We start from the raw sequence: 12,934 nt of genomic DNA on the forward strand, positions 1-12,934 counted from the left end.
TATTAACGAAAGAAACAGATTCCGACTTTCAGTTTGTGGTGTGTTTGGTTCAAATTTTTTGCAAATTGTCCTTTGTACAATACTTAAATAATGCCACACGATTTGTCATGTCGACACACGCACGCTTTCTGGAGATTAAATACTAAAAGAAATCAGCGATTGCAAGAATCGTCCATATATTGCCCCTGTTAAAACCGTACAAAGCGGTAACAGGGCGGGGTATTGGGTTTAGTTTTCAACTAGCAATAATCGCGCCTCGGAATATCCTCATCAGCTACGATATCGCCTCTGCGCAAAGCTGCCTTTGGAATCTAGTTCCTTACTCTTGTGCCCGCTTGTAACATTTATGTTTGTTGCAAATCGAGACTACGACTTTCTGTGTCAGTTTGCGATGCCCACGGTATTTAAATGATAACGATCACAAAAAAAAATGAAAGAGGGCACTGAGTTGCTAAGATATAGCATTTCTATGCGGAAAGCGTTTCATCAATTGTCCGATTAACCGCACCAACCATAACTGACAATGGTCATGCACATCGATTGATTGACGATTTCACCACAAGCAGTTGTTGTGGTTTCAACAAATAGCAAAGACTCTTGAAAATACCCCACTCCACGGAAATCTTTAGTAAAAGGCGAAAGATTTGCTCATGTTGAAGTGAGATCAGAGTTGCAGAACGAATAGGTAGTATTAACGAAAGAAACAGATTCCGACTTTCAGTTTGTGGTGTGTTTGGTTCAAATTTTTTGCAAATTGTCCTTTGTACAATACTTAAATAATGCCACACGATTTGTCATGTCGACACACGCACGCTTTCTGGAGATTAAATACTAAAAGAAATCAGCGATTGCAAGAATCGTCCATATATTGCCCCTGTTAAAACCGTACAAAGCGGTAACAGGGCGGGGTATTGGGTTTAGTTTTCAACTAGCAATAATCGCGCCTCGGAATATCCTCATCAGCTACGATATCGCCTCTGCGCAAAGCTGCCTTTGGAATCTAGTTCCTTACTCTTGTGCCCGCTTGTAACATTTATGTTTGTTGCAAATCGAGACTACGACTTTCTGTGTCAGTTTGCGATGCCCACGGTATTTAAATGATAACGATCACAAAAAAAAATGAAAGAGGGCACTGAGTTGCTAAGATATAGCATTTCTATGCGGAAAGCGTTTCATCAATTGTCCGATTAACCGCACCAACCATAACTGACAATGGTCATGCACATCGATTGATTGACGATTTCACCACAAGCAGTTGTTGTGGTTTCAACAAATAGCAAAGACTCTTGAAAATACCCCACTCCACGGAAATCTTTAGTAAAAGGCGAAAGATTTGCTCATGTTGAAGTGAGATCAGAGTTGCAGAACGAATAGGTAGTATTAACGAAAGAAACAGATTCCGACTTTCAGTTTGTGGTGTGTTTGGTTCAAATTTTTTGCAAATTGTCCTTTGTACAATACTTAAATAATGCCACACGATTTGTCATGTCGACACACGCACGCTTTCTGGAGATTAAATACTAAAAGAAATCAGCGATTGCAAGAATCGTCCATATATTGCCCCTGTTAAAACCGTACAAAGCGGTAACAGGGCGGGGTATTGGGTTTAGTTTTCAACTAGCAATAATCGCGCCTCGGAATATCCTCATCAGCTACGATATCGCCTCTGCGCAAAGCTGCCTTTGGAATCTAGTTCCTTACTCTTGTGCCCGCTTGTAACATTTATGTTTGTTGCAAATCGAGACTACGACTTTCTGTGTCAGTTTGCGATGCCCACGGTATTTAAATGATAACGATCACAAAAAAAAATGAAAGAGGGCACTGAGTTGCTAAGATATAGCATTTCTATGCGGAAAGCGTTTCATCAATTGTCCGATTAACCGCACCAACCATAACTGACAATGGTCATGCACATCGATTGATTGACGATTTCACCACAAGCAGTTGTTGTGGTTTCAACAAATAGCAAAGACTCTTGAAAATACCCCACTCCACGGAAATCTTTAGTAAAAGGCGAAAGATTTGCTCATGTTGAAGTGAGATCAGAGTTGCAGAACGAATAGGTAGTATTAACGAAAGAAACAGATTCCGACTTTCAGTTTGTGGTGTGTTTGGTTCAAATTTTTTGCAAATTGTCCTTTGTACAATACTTAAATAATGCCACACGATTTGTCATGTCGACACACGCACGCTTTCTGGAGATTAAATACTAAAAGAAATCAGCGATTGCAAGAATCGTCCATATATTGCCCCTGTTAAAACCGTACAAAGCGGTAACAGGGCGGGGTATTGGGTTTAGTTTTCAACTAGCAATAATCGCGCCTCGGAATATCCTCATCAGCTACGATATCGCCTCTGCGCAAAGCTGCCTTTGGAATCTAGTTCCTTACTCTTGTGCCCGCTTGTAACATTTATGTTTGTTGCAAATCGAGACTACGACTTTCTGTGTCAGTTTGCGATGCCCACGGTATTTAAATGATAACGATCACAAAAAAAAATGAAAGAGGGCACTGAGTTGCTAAGATATAGCATTTCTATGCGGAAAGCGTTTCATCAATTGTCCGATTAACCGCACCAACCATAACTGACAATGGTCATGCACATCGATTGATTGACGATTTCACCACAAGCAGTTGTTGTGGTTTCAACAAATAGCAAAGACTCTTGAAAATACCCCACTCCACGGAAATCTTTAGTAAAAGGCGAAAGATTTGCTCATGTTGAAGTGAGATCAGAGTTGCAGAACGAATAGGTAGTATTAACGAAAGAAACAGATTCCGACTTTCAGTTTGTGGTGTGTTTGGTTCAAATTTTTTGCAAATTGTCCTTTGTACAATACTTAAATAATGCCACACGATTTGTCATGTCGACACACGCACGCTTTCTGGAGATTAAATACTAAAAGAAATCAGCGATTGCAAGAATCGTCCATATATTGCCCCTGTTAAAACCGTACAAAGCGGTAACAGGGCGGGGTATTGGGTTTAGTTTTCAACTAGCAATAATCGCGCCTCGGAATATCCTCATCAGCTACGATATCGCCTCTGCGCAAAGCTGCCTTTGGAATCTAGTTCCTTACTCTTGTGCCCGCTTGTAACATTTATGTTTGTTGCAAATCGAGACTACGACTTTCTGTGTCAGTTTGCGATGCCCACGGTATTTAAATGATAACGATCACAAAAAAAATGAAAGAGGGCACTGAGTTGCTAAGATATAGCATTTCTATGCGGAAAGCGTTTCATCAATTGTCCGATTAACCGCACCAACCATAACTGACAATGGTCATGCACATCGATTGATTGACGATTTCACCACAAGCAGTTGTTGTGGTTTCAACAAATAGCAAAGACTCTTGAAAATACCCCACTCCACGGAAATCTTTAGTAAAAGGCGAAAGATTTGCTCATGTTGAAGTGAGATCAGAGTTGCAGAACGAATAGGTAGTATTAACGAAAGAAACAGATTCCGACTTTCAGTTTGTGGTGTGTTTGGTTCAAATTTTTTGCAAATTGTCCTTTGTACAATACTTAAATAATGCCACACGATTTGTCATGTCGACACACGCACGCTTTCTGGAGATTAAATACTAAAAGAAATCAGCGATTGCAAGAATCGTCCATATATTGCCCCTGTTAAAACCGTACAAAGCGGTAACAGGGCGGGGTATTGGGTTTAGTTTTCAACTAGCAATAATCGCGCCTCGGAATATCCTCATCAGCTACGATATCGCCTCTGCGCAAAGCTGCCTTTGGAATCTAGTTCCTTACTCTTGTGCCCGCTTGTAACATTTATGTTTGTTGCAAATCGAGACTACGACTTTCTGTGTCAGTTTGCGATGCCCACGGTATTTAAATGATAACGATCACAAAAAAAAATGAAAGAGGGCACTGAGTTGCTAAGATATAGCATTTCTATGCGGAAAGCGTTTCATCAATTGTCCGATTAACCGCACCAACCATAACTGACAATGGTCATGCACATCGATTGATTGACGATTTCACCACAAGCAGTTGTTGTGGTTTCAACAAATAGCAAAGACTCTTGAAAATACCCCACTCCACGGAAATCTTTAGTAAAAGGCGAAAGATTTGCTCATGTTGAAGTGAGATCAGAGTTGCAGAACGAATAGGTAGTATTAACGAAAGAAACAGATTCCGACTTTCAGTTTGTGGTGTGTTTGGTTCAAATTTTTTGCAAATTGTCCTTTGTACAATACTTAAATAATGCCACACGATTTGTCATGTCGACACACGCACGCTTTCTGGAGATTAAATACTAAAAGAAATCAGCGATTGCAAGAATCGTCCATATATTGCCCCTGTTAAAACCGTACAAAGCGGTAACAGGGCGGGGTATTGGGTTTAGTTTTCAACTAGCAATAATCGCGCCTCGGAATATCCTCATCAGCTACGATATCGCCTCTGCGCAAAGCTGCCTTTGGAATCTAGTTCCTTACTCTTGTGCCCGCTTGTAACATTTATGTTTGTTGCAAATCGAGACTACGACTTTCTGTGTCAGTTTGCGATGCCCACGGTATTTAAATGATAACGATCACAAAAAAAAATGAAAGAGGGCACTGAGTTGCTAAGATATAGCATTTCTATGCGGAAAGCGTTTCATCAATTGTCCGATTAACCGCACCAACCATAACTGACAATGGTCATGCACATCGATTGATTGACGATTTCACCACAAGCAGTTGTTGTGGTTTCAACAAATAGCAAAGACTCTTGAAAATACCCCACTCCACGGAAATCTTTAGTAAAAGGCGAAAGATTTGCTCATGTTGAAGTGAGATCAGAGTTGCAGAACGAATAGGTAGTATTAACGAAAGAAACAGATTCCGACTTTCAGTTTGTGGTGTGTTTGGTTCAAATTTTTTGCAAATTGTCCTTTGTACAATACTTAAATAATGCCACACGATTTGTCATGTCGACACACGCACGCTTTCTGGAGATTAAATACTAAAAGAAATCAGCGATTGCAAGAATCGTCCATATATTGCCCCTGTTAAAACCGTACAAAGCGGTAACAGGGCGGGGTATTGGGTTTAGTTTTCAACTAGCAATAATCGCGCCTCGGAATATCCTCATCAGCTACGATATCGCCTCTGCGCAAAGCTGCCTTTGGAATCTAGTTCCTTACTCTTGTGCCCGCTTGTAACATTTATGTTTGTTGCAAATCGAGACTACGACTTTCTGTGTCAGTTTGCGATGCCCACGGTATTTAAATGATAACGATCACAAAAAAAAATGAAAGAGGGCACTGAGTTGCTAAGATATAGCATTTCTATGCGGAAAGCGTTTCATCAATTGTCCGATTAACCGCACCAACCATAACTGACAATGGTCATGCACATCGATTGATTGACGATTTCACCACAAGCAGTTGTTGTGGTTTCAACAAATAGCAAAGACTCTTGAAAATACCCCACTCCACGGAAATCTTTAGTAAAAGGCGAAAGATTTGCTCATGTTGAAGTGAGATCAGAGTTGCAGAACGAATAGGTAGTATTAACGAAAGAAACAGATTCCGACTTTCAGTTTGTGGTGTGTTTGGTTCAAATTTTTTGCAAATTGTCCTTTGTACAATACTTAAATAATGCCACACGATTTGTCATGTCGACACACGCACGCTTTCTGGAGATTAAATACTAAAAGAAATCAGCGATTGCAAGAATCGTCCATATATTGCCCCTGTTAAAACCGTACAAAGCGGTAACAGGGCGGGGTATTGGGTTTAGTTTTCAACTAGCAATAATCGCGCCTCGGAATATCCTCATCAGCTACGATATCGCCTCTGCGCAAAGCTGCCTTTGGAATCTAGTTCCTTACTCTTGTGCCCGCTTGTAACATTTATGTTTGTTGCAAATCGAGACTACGACTTTCTGTGTCAGTTTGCGATGCCCACGGTATTTAAATGATAACGATCACAAAAAAAAATGAAAGAGGGCACTGAGTTGCTAAGATATAGCATTTCTATGCGGAAAGCGTTTCATCAATTGTCCGATTAACCGCACCAACCATAACTGACAATGGTCATGCACATCGATTGATTGACGATTTCACCACAAGCAGTTGTTGTGGTTTCAACAAATAGCAAAGACTCTTGAAAATACCCCACTCCACGGAAATCTTTAGTAAAAGGCGAAAGATTTGCTCATGTTGAAGTGAGATCAGAGTTGCAGAACGAATAGGTAGTATTAACGAAAGAAACAGATTCCGACTTTCAGTTTGTGGTGTGTTTGGTTCAAATTTTTTGCAAATTGTCCTTTGTACAATACTTAAATAATGCCACACGATTTGTCATGTCGACACACGCACGCTTTCTGGAGATTAAATACTAAAAGAAATCAGCGATTGCAAGAATCGTCCATATATTGCCCCTGTTAAAACCGTACAAAGCGGTAACAGGGCGGGGTATTGGGTTTAGTTTTCAACTAGCAATAATCGCGCCTCGGAATATCCTCATCAGCTACGATATCGCCTCTGCGCAAAGCTGCCTTTGGAATCTAGTTCCTTACTCTTGTGCCCGCTTGTAACATTTATGTTTGTTGCAAATCGAGACTACGACTTTCTGTGTCAGTTTGCGATGCCCACGGTATTTAAATGATAACGATCACAAAAAAAAATGAAAGAGGGCACTGAGTTGCTAAGATATAGCATTTCTATGCGGAAAGCGTTTCATCAATTGTCCGATTAACCGCACCAACCATAACTGACAATGGTCATGCACATCGATTGATTGACGATTTCACCACAAGCAGTTGTTGTGGTTTCAACAAATAGCAAAGACTCTTGAAAATACCCCACTCCACGGAAATCTTTAGTAAAAGGCGAAAGATTTGCTCATGTTGAAGTGAGATCAGAGTTGCAGAACGAATAGGTAGTATTAACGAAAGAAACAGATTCCGACTTTCAGTTTGTGGTGTGTTTGGTTCAAATTTTTTGCAAATTGTCCTTTGTACAATACTTAAATAATGCCACACGATTTGTCATGTCGACACACGCACGCTTTCTGGAGATTAAATACTAAAAGAAATCAGCGATTGCAAGAATCGTCCATATATTGCCCCTGTTAAAACCGTACAAAGCGGTAACAGGGCGGGGTATTGGGTTTAGTTTTCAACTAGCAATAATCGCGCCTCGGAATATCCTCATCAGCTACGATATCGCCTCTGCGCAAAGCTGCCTTTGGAATCTAGTTCCTTACTCTTGTGCCCGCTTGTAACATTTATGTTTGTTGCAAATCGAGACTACGACTTTCTGTGTCAGTTTGCGATGCCCACGGTATTTAAATGATAACGATCACAAAAAAAAATGAAAGAGGGCACTGAGTTGCTAAGATATAGCATTTCTATGCGGAAAGCGTTTCATCAATTGTCCGATTAACCGCACCAACCATAACTGACAATGGTCATGCACATCGATTGATTGACGATTTCACCACAAGCAGTTGTTGTGGTTTCAACAAATAGCAAAGACTCTTGAAAATACCCCACTCCACGGAAATCTTTAGTAAAAGGCGAAAGATTTGCTCATGTTGAAGTGAGATCAGAGTTGCAGAACGAATAGGTAGTATTAACGAAAGAAACAGATTCCGACTTTCAGTTTGTGGTGTGTTTGGTTCAAATTTTTTGCAAATTGTCCTTTGTACAATACTTAAATAATGCCACACGATTTGTCATGTCGACACACGCACGCTTTCTGGAGATTAAATACTAAAAGAAATCAGCGATTGCAAGAATCGTCCATATATTGCCCCTGTTAAAACCGTACAAAGCGGTAACAGGGCGGGGTATTGGGTTTAGTTTTCAACTAGCAATAATCGCGCCTCGGAATATCCTCATCAGCTACGATATCGCCTCTGCGCAAAGCTGCCTTTGGAATCTAGTTCCTTACTCTTGTGCCCGCTTGTAACATTTATGTTTGTTGCAAATCGAGACTACGACTTTCTGTGTCAGTTTGCGATGCCCACGGTATTTAAATGATAACGATCACAAAAAAAAATGAAAGAGGGCACTGAGTTGCTAAGATATAGCATTTCTATGCGGAAAGCGTTTCATCAATTGTCCGATTAACCGCACCAACCATAACTGACAATGGTCATGCACATCGATTGATTGACGATTTCACCACAAGCAGTTGTTGTGGTTTCAACAAATAGCAAAGACTCTTGAAAATACCCCACTCCACGGAAATCTTTAGTAAAAGGCGAAAGATTTGCTCATGTTGAAGTGAGATCAGAGTTGCAGAACGAATAGGTAGTATTAACGAAAGAAACAGATTCCGACTTTCAGTTTGTGGTGTGTTTGGTTCAAATTTTTTGCAAATTGTCCTTTGTACAATACTTAAATAATGCCACACGATTTGTCATGTCGACACACGCACGCTTTCTGGAGATTAAATACTAAAAGAAATCAGCGATTGCAAGAATCGTCCATATATTGCCCCTGTTAAAACCGTACAAAGCGGTAACAGGGCGGGGTATTGGGTTTAGTTTTCAACTAGCAATAATCGCGCCTCGGAATATCCTCATCAGCTACGATATCGCCTCTGCGCAAAGCTGCCTTTGGAATCTAGTTCCTTACTCTTGTGCCCGCTTGTAACATTTATGTTTGTTGCAAATCGAGACTACGACTTTCTGTGTCAGTTTGCGATGCCCACGGTATTTAAATGATAACGATCACAAAAAAAAATGAAAGAGGGCACTGAGTTGCTAAGATATAGCATTTCTATGCGGAAAGCGTTTCATCAATTGTCCGATTAACCGCACCAACCATAACTGACAATGGTCATGCACATCGATTGATTGACGATTTCACCACAAGCAGTTGTTGTGGTTTCAACAAATAGCAAAGACTCTTGAAAATACCCCACTCCACGGAAATCTTTAGTAAAAGGCGAAAGATTTGCTCATGTTGAAGTGAGATCAGAGTTGCAGAACGAATAGGTAGTATTAACGAAAGAAACAGATTCCGACTTTCAGTTTGTGGTGTGTTTGGTTCAAATTTTTGCAAATTGTCCTTTGTACAATACTTAAATAATGCCACACGATTTGTCATGTCGACACACGCACGCTTTCTGGAGATTAAATACTAAAAGAAATCAGCGATTGCAAGAATCGTCCATATATTGCCCCTGTTAAAACCGTACAAAGCGGTAACAGGGCGGGGTATTGGGTTTAGTTTTCAACTAGCAATAATCGCGCCTCGGAATATCCTCATCAGCTACGATATCGCCTCTGCGCAAAGCTGCCTTTGGAATCTAGTTCCTTACTCTTGTGCCCGCTTGTAACATTTATGTTTGTTGCAAATCGAGACTACGACTTTCTGTGTCAGTTTGCGATGCCCACGGTATTTAAATGATAACGATCACAAAAAAAAATGAAAGAGGGCACTGAGTTGCTAAGATATAGCATTTCTATGCGGAAAGCGTTTCATCAATTGTCCGATTAACCGCACCAACCATAACTGACAATGGTCATGCACATCGATTGATTGACGATTTCACCACAAGCAGTTGTTGTGGTTTCAACAAATAGCAAAGACTCTTGAAAATACCCCACTCCACGGAAATCTTTAGTAAAAGGCGAAAGATTTGCTCATGTTGAAGTGAGATCAGAGTTGCAGAACGAATAGGTAGTATTAACGAAAGAAACAGATTCCGACTTTCAGTTTGTGGTGTGTTTGGTTCAAATTTTTTGCAAATTGTCCTTTGTACAATACTTAAATAATGCCACACGATTTGTCATGTCGACACACGCACGCTTTCTGGAGATTAAATACTAAAAGAAATCAGCGATTGCAAGAATCGTCCATATATTGCCCCTGTTAAAACCGTACAAAGCGGTAACAGGGCGGGGTATTGGGTTTAGTTTTCAACTAGCAATAATCGCGCCTCGGAATATCCTCATCAGCTACGATATCGCCTCTGCGCAAAGCTGCCTTTGGAATCTAGTTCCTTACTCTTGTGCCCGCTTGTAACATTTATGTTTGTTGCAAATCGAGACTACGACTTTCTGTGTCAGTTTGCGATGCCCACGGTATTTAAATGATAACGATCACAAAAAAAAATGAAAGAGGGCACTGAGTTGCTAAGATATAGCATTTCTATGCGGAAAGCGTTTCATCAATTGTCCGATTAACCGCACCAACCATAACTGACAATGGTCATGCACATCGATTGATTGACGATTTCACCACAAGCAGTTGTTGTGGTTTCAACAAATAGCAAAGACTCTTGAAAATACCCCACTCCACGGAAATCTTTAGTAAAAGGCGAAAGATTTGCTCATGTTGAAGTGAGATCAGAGTTGCAGAACGAATAGGTAGTATTAACGAAAGAAACAGATTCCGACTTTCAGTTTGTGGTGTGTTTGGTTCAAATTTTTTGCAAATTGTCCTTTGTACAATACTTAAATAATGCCACACGATTTGTCATGTCGACACACGCACGCTTTCTGGAGATTAAATACTAAAAGAAATCAGCGATTGCAAGAATCGTCCATATATTGCCCCTGTTAAAACCGTACAAAGCGGTAACAGGGCGGGGTATTGGGTTTAGTTTTCAACTAGCAATAATCGCGCCTCGGAATATCCTCATCAGCTACGATATCGCCTCTGCGCAAAGCTGCCTTTGGAATCTAGTTCCTTACTCTTGTGCCCGCTTGTAACATTTATGTTTGTTGCAAATCGAGACTACGACTTTCTGTGTCAGTTTGCGATGCCCACGGTATTTAAATGATAACGATCACAAAAAAAAATGAAAGAGGGCACTGAGTTGCTAAGATATAGCATTTCTATGCGGAAAGCGTTTCATCAATTGTCCGATTAACCGCACCAACCATAACTGACAATGGTCATGCACATCGATTGATTGACGATTTCACCACAAGCAGTTGTTGTGGTTTCAACAAATAGCAAAGACTCTTGAAAATACCCCACTCCACGGAAATCTTTAGTAAAAGGCGAAAGATTTGCTCATGTTGAAGTGAGATCAGAGTTGCAGAACGAATAGGTAGTATTAACGAAAGAAACAGATTCCGACTTTCAGTTTGTGGTGTGTTTGGTTCAAATTTTTTGCAAATTGTCCTTTGTACAATACTTAAATAATGCCACACGATTTGTCATGTCGACACACGCACGCTTTCTGGAGATTAAATACTAAAAGAAATCAGCGATTGCAAGAATCGTCCATATATTGCCCCCTGTTAAAACCGTACAAAGCGGTAACAGGGCGGGGTATTGGGTTTAGTTTTCAACTAGCAATAATCGCGCCTCGGAATATCCTCATCAGCTACGATATCGCCTCTGCGCAAAGCTGCCTTTGGAATCTAGTTCCTTACTCTTGTGCCCGCTTGTAACATTTATGTTTGTTGCAAATCGAGACTACGACTTTCTGTGTCAGTTTGCGATGCCCACGGTATTTAAATGATAACGATCACAAAAAAAAATGAAAGAGGGCACTGAGTTGCTAAGATATAGCATTTCTATGCGGAAAGCGTTTCATCAATTGTCCGATTAACCGCACCAACCATAACTGACAATGGTCATGCACATCGATTGATTGACGATTTCACCACAAGCAGTTGTTGTGGTTTCAACAAATAGCAAAGACTCTTGAAAATACCCCACTCCACGGAAATCTTTAGTAAAAGGCGAAAGATTTGCTCATGTTGAAGTGAGATCAGAGTTGCAGAACGAATAGGTAGTATTAACGAAAGAAACAGATTCCGACTTTCAGTTTGTGGTGTGTTTGGTTCAAATTTTTTTGCAAATTGTCCTTTGTACAATACTTAAATAATGCCACACGATTTGTCATGTCGACACACGCACGCTTTCTGGAGATTAAATACTAAAAGAAATCAGCGATTGCAAGAATCGTCCATATATTGCCCCTGTTAAAACCGTACAAAGCGGTAACAGGGCGGGGTATTGGGTTTAGTTTTCAACTAGCAATAATCGCGCCTCGGAATATCCTCATCAGCTACGATATCGCCTCTGCGCAAAGCTGCCTTTGGAATCTAGTTCCTTACTCTTGTGCCCGCTTGTAACATTTATGTTTGTTGCAAATCGAGACTACGACTTTCTGTGTCAGTTTGCGATGCCCACGGTATTTAAATGATAACGATCACAAAAAAAAATGAAAGAGGGCACTGAGTTGCTAAGATATAGCATTTCTATGCGGAAAGCGTTTCATCAATTGTCCGATTAACCGCACCAACCATAACTGACAATGGTCATGCACATCGATTGATTGACGATTTCACCACAAGCAGTTGTTGTGGTTTCAACAAATAGCAAAGACTCTTGAAAATACCCCACTCCACGGAAATCTTTAGTAAAAGGCGAAAGATTTGCTCATGTTGAAGTGAGATCAGAGTTGCAGAACGAATAGGTAGTATTAACGAAAGAAACAGATTCCGACTTTCAGTTTGTGGTGTGTTTGGTTCAAATTTTTTGCAAATTGTCCTTTGTACAATACTTAAATAATGCCACACGATTTGTCATGTCGACACACGCACGCTTTCTGGAGATTAAATACTAAAAGAAATCAGCGATTGCAAGAATCGTCCATATATTGCCCCTGTTAAAACCGTACAAAGCGGTAACAGGGCGGGGTATTGGGTTTAGTTTTCAACTAGCAATAATCGCGCCTCGGAATATCCTCATCAGCTACGATATCGCCTCTGCGCAAAGCTGCCTTTGGAATCTAGTTCCTTACTCTTGTGCCCGCTTGTAACATTTATGTTTGTTGCAAATCGAGACTACGACTTTCTGTGTCAGTTTGCGATGCCCACGGTATTTAAATGATAACGATCACAAAAAAAAATGAAAGAGGGCACTGAGTTGCTAAGATATAGCATTTCTATGCGGAAAGCGTTTCATCAATTGTCCGATTAACCGCACCAACCATAACTGACAATGGTCATG

The 12,934-nt window shown here is 40.5% G+C and overlaps 37 non-coding genes across 37 annotated transcripts; all 37 read right to left on the minus strand.

Moving 5' to 3' along the window:
* Positions 1–158: 158 nt before the first annotated feature.
* LOC145220761 (U4 spliceosomal RNA) lies at positions 159–300 on the minus strand. Its single transcript, XR_013858279.1, has one exon. It is a non-coding gene; the product is annotated as a U4 spliceosomal RNA (small nuclear RNA).
* Positions 301–555: 255 nt separating this feature from the next.
* LOC145220813 (U5 spliceosomal RNA) lies at positions 556–672 on the minus strand. The gene has a single exon (XR_013858326.1). It is a non-coding gene; the product is annotated as a U5 spliceosomal RNA (small nuclear RNA).
* Positions 673–847: 175 nt separating this feature from the next.
* Positions 848–989, minus strand: LOC145220773 (U4 spliceosomal RNA). The gene has a single exon (XR_013858289.1). It is a non-coding gene; the product is annotated as a U4 spliceosomal RNA (small nuclear RNA).
* A 255-nt stretch (positions 990–1,244) lies between these two features.
* On the minus strand, positions 1,245–1,361 carry LOC145220814 (U5 spliceosomal RNA). The gene has a single exon (XR_013858327.1). It is a non-coding gene; the product is annotated as a U5 spliceosomal RNA (small nuclear RNA).
* A 175-nt stretch (positions 1,362–1,536) lies between these two features.
* Positions 1,537–1,678, minus strand: LOC145220785 (U4 spliceosomal RNA). The gene has a single exon (XR_013858300.1). It is a non-coding gene; the product is annotated as a U4 spliceosomal RNA (small nuclear RNA).
* A 255-nt stretch (positions 1,679–1,933) lies between these two features.
* LOC145220815 (U5 spliceosomal RNA) lies at positions 1,934–2,050 on the minus strand. The gene has a single exon (XR_013858328.1). It is a non-coding gene; the product is annotated as a U5 spliceosomal RNA (small nuclear RNA).
* A 175-nt stretch (positions 2,051–2,225) lies between these two features.
* Positions 2,226–2,367, minus strand: LOC145220796 (U4 spliceosomal RNA). Its single transcript, XR_013858311.1, has one exon. It is a non-coding gene; the product is annotated as a U4 spliceosomal RNA (small nuclear RNA).
* Positions 2,368–2,622: 255 nt separating this feature from the next.
* Positions 2,623–2,739, minus strand: LOC145220816 (U5 spliceosomal RNA). Its single transcript, XR_013858329.1, has one exon. It is a non-coding gene; the product is annotated as a U5 spliceosomal RNA (small nuclear RNA).
* Positions 2,740–2,914: 175 nt separating this feature from the next.
* Positions 2,915–3,056, minus strand: LOC145220809 (U4 spliceosomal RNA). Its single transcript, XR_013858322.1, has one exon. It is a non-coding gene; the product is annotated as a U4 spliceosomal RNA (small nuclear RNA).
* A 254-nt stretch (positions 3,057–3,310) lies between these two features.
* LOC145220817 (U5 spliceosomal RNA) lies at positions 3,311–3,427 on the minus strand. Its single transcript, XR_013858330.1, has one exon. It is a non-coding gene; the product is annotated as a U5 spliceosomal RNA (small nuclear RNA).
* A 175-nt stretch (positions 3,428–3,602) lies between these two features.
* Positions 3,603–3,744, minus strand: LOC145220820 (U4 spliceosomal RNA). Its single transcript, XR_013858333.1, has one exon. It is a non-coding gene; the product is annotated as a U4 spliceosomal RNA (small nuclear RNA).
* Positions 3,745–3,999: 255 nt separating this feature from the next.
* LOC145220818 (U5 spliceosomal RNA) lies at positions 4,000–4,116 on the minus strand. The gene has a single exon (XR_013858331.1). It is a non-coding gene; the product is annotated as a U5 spliceosomal RNA (small nuclear RNA).
* A 175-nt stretch (positions 4,117–4,291) lies between these two features.
* LOC145220832 (U4 spliceosomal RNA) lies at positions 4,292–4,433 on the minus strand. The gene has a single exon (XR_013858345.1). It is a non-coding gene; the product is annotated as a U4 spliceosomal RNA (small nuclear RNA).
* Positions 4,434–4,688: 255 nt separating this feature from the next.
* LOC145220819 (U5 spliceosomal RNA) lies at positions 4,689–4,805 on the minus strand. The gene has a single exon (XR_013858332.1). It is a non-coding gene; the product is annotated as a U5 spliceosomal RNA (small nuclear RNA).
* Positions 4,806–4,980: 175 nt separating this feature from the next.
* Positions 4,981–5,122, minus strand: LOC145220844 (U4 spliceosomal RNA). The gene has a single exon (XR_013858356.1). It is a non-coding gene; the product is annotated as a U4 spliceosomal RNA (small nuclear RNA).
* Positions 5,123–5,377: 255 nt separating this feature from the next.
* LOC145220821 (U5 spliceosomal RNA) lies at positions 5,378–5,494 on the minus strand. The gene has a single exon (XR_013858334.1). It is a non-coding gene; the product is annotated as a U5 spliceosomal RNA (small nuclear RNA).
* A 175-nt stretch (positions 5,495–5,669) lies between these two features.
* On the minus strand, positions 5,670–5,811 carry LOC145220855 (U4 spliceosomal RNA). Its single transcript, XR_013858367.1, has one exon. It is a non-coding gene; the product is annotated as a U4 spliceosomal RNA (small nuclear RNA).
* A 255-nt stretch (positions 5,812–6,066) lies between these two features.
* LOC145220822 (U5 spliceosomal RNA) lies at positions 6,067–6,183 on the minus strand. The gene has a single exon (XR_013858335.1). It is a non-coding gene; the product is annotated as a U5 spliceosomal RNA (small nuclear RNA).
* A 175-nt stretch (positions 6,184–6,358) lies between these two features.
* Positions 6,359–6,500, minus strand: LOC145220867 (U4 spliceosomal RNA). Its single transcript, XR_013858379.1, has one exon. It is a non-coding gene; the product is annotated as a U4 spliceosomal RNA (small nuclear RNA).
* A 255-nt stretch (positions 6,501–6,755) lies between these two features.
* On the minus strand, positions 6,756–6,872 carry LOC145220823 (U5 spliceosomal RNA). The gene has a single exon (XR_013858336.1). It is a non-coding gene; the product is annotated as a U5 spliceosomal RNA (small nuclear RNA).
* Positions 6,873–7,047: 175 nt separating this feature from the next.
* Positions 7,048–7,189, minus strand: LOC145220879 (U4 spliceosomal RNA). The gene has a single exon (XR_013858390.1). It is a non-coding gene; the product is annotated as a U4 spliceosomal RNA (small nuclear RNA).
* A 255-nt stretch (positions 7,190–7,444) lies between these two features.
* On the minus strand, positions 7,445–7,561 carry LOC145220825 (U5 spliceosomal RNA). Its single transcript, XR_013858337.1, has one exon. It is a non-coding gene; the product is annotated as a U5 spliceosomal RNA (small nuclear RNA).
* Positions 7,562–7,736: 175 nt separating this feature from the next.
* LOC145220890 (U4 spliceosomal RNA) lies at positions 7,737–7,878 on the minus strand. Its single transcript, XR_013858401.1, has one exon. It is a non-coding gene; the product is annotated as a U4 spliceosomal RNA (small nuclear RNA).
* Positions 7,879–8,133: 255 nt separating this feature from the next.
* Positions 8,134–8,250, minus strand: LOC145220826 (U5 spliceosomal RNA). The gene has a single exon (XR_013858338.1). It is a non-coding gene; the product is annotated as a U5 spliceosomal RNA (small nuclear RNA).
* A 175-nt stretch (positions 8,251–8,425) lies between these two features.
* LOC145220902 (U4 spliceosomal RNA) lies at positions 8,426–8,567 on the minus strand. The gene has a single exon (XR_013858413.1). It is a non-coding gene; the product is annotated as a U4 spliceosomal RNA (small nuclear RNA).
* Positions 8,568–8,822: 255 nt separating this feature from the next.
* LOC145220827 (U5 spliceosomal RNA) lies at positions 8,823–8,939 on the minus strand. Its single transcript, XR_013858339.1, has one exon. It is a non-coding gene; the product is annotated as a U5 spliceosomal RNA (small nuclear RNA).
* Positions 8,940–9,113: 174 nt separating this feature from the next.
* On the minus strand, positions 9,114–9,255 carry LOC145220915 (U4 spliceosomal RNA). The gene has a single exon (XR_013858424.1). It is a non-coding gene; the product is annotated as a U4 spliceosomal RNA (small nuclear RNA).
* Positions 9,256–9,510: 255 nt separating this feature from the next.
* On the minus strand, positions 9,511–9,627 carry LOC145220828 (U5 spliceosomal RNA). The gene has a single exon (XR_013858340.1). It is a non-coding gene; the product is annotated as a U5 spliceosomal RNA (small nuclear RNA).
* Positions 9,628–9,802: 175 nt separating this feature from the next.
* LOC145220928 (U4 spliceosomal RNA) lies at positions 9,803–9,944 on the minus strand. Its single transcript, XR_013858435.1, has one exon. It is a non-coding gene; the product is annotated as a U4 spliceosomal RNA (small nuclear RNA).
* Positions 9,945–10,199: 255 nt separating this feature from the next.
* On the minus strand, positions 10,200–10,316 carry LOC145220829 (U5 spliceosomal RNA). Its single transcript, XR_013858341.1, has one exon. It is a non-coding gene; the product is annotated as a U5 spliceosomal RNA (small nuclear RNA).
* Positions 10,317–10,491: 175 nt separating this feature from the next.
* LOC145220940 (U4 spliceosomal RNA) lies at positions 10,492–10,633 on the minus strand. Its single transcript, XR_013858446.1, has one exon. It is a non-coding gene; the product is annotated as a U4 spliceosomal RNA (small nuclear RNA).
* A 255-nt stretch (positions 10,634–10,888) lies between these two features.
* LOC145220830 (U5 spliceosomal RNA) lies at positions 10,889–11,005 on the minus strand. Its single transcript, XR_013858343.1, has one exon. It is a non-coding gene; the product is annotated as a U5 spliceosomal RNA (small nuclear RNA).
* A 175-nt stretch (positions 11,006–11,180) lies between these two features.
* On the minus strand, positions 11,181–11,323 carry LOC145221818 (U4 spliceosomal RNA). Its single transcript, XR_013859274.1, has one exon. It is a non-coding gene; the product is annotated as a U4 spliceosomal RNA (small nuclear RNA).
* Positions 11,324–11,578: 255 nt separating this feature from the next.
* On the minus strand, positions 11,579–11,695 carry LOC145220831 (U5 spliceosomal RNA). Its single transcript, XR_013858344.1, has one exon. It is a non-coding gene; the product is annotated as a U5 spliceosomal RNA (small nuclear RNA).
* Positions 11,696–11,871: 176 nt separating this feature from the next.
* On the minus strand, positions 11,872–12,013 carry LOC145220951 (U4 spliceosomal RNA). Its single transcript, XR_013858457.1, has one exon. It is a non-coding gene; the product is annotated as a U4 spliceosomal RNA (small nuclear RNA).
* Positions 12,014–12,268: 255 nt separating this feature from the next.
* On the minus strand, positions 12,269–12,385 carry LOC145220833 (U5 spliceosomal RNA). Its single transcript, XR_013858346.1, has one exon. It is a non-coding gene; the product is annotated as a U5 spliceosomal RNA (small nuclear RNA).
* A 175-nt stretch (positions 12,386–12,560) lies between these two features.
* On the minus strand, positions 12,561–12,702 carry LOC145220963 (U4 spliceosomal RNA). The gene has a single exon (XR_013858468.1). It is a non-coding gene; the product is annotated as a U4 spliceosomal RNA (small nuclear RNA).
* Positions 12,703–12,934: the final 232 nt, after the last annotated feature.

The sequence above is a fragment of the Phallusia mammillata genome, chromosome 3 (assembly GCF_965637545.1).
Source record: "Phallusia mammillata chromosome 3, kaPhaMamm4.hap1.1, whole genome shotgun sequence".
NCBI lineage: Eukaryota > Metazoa > Chordata > Ascidiacea > Phlebobranchia > Ascidiidae > Phallusia > Phallusia mammillata.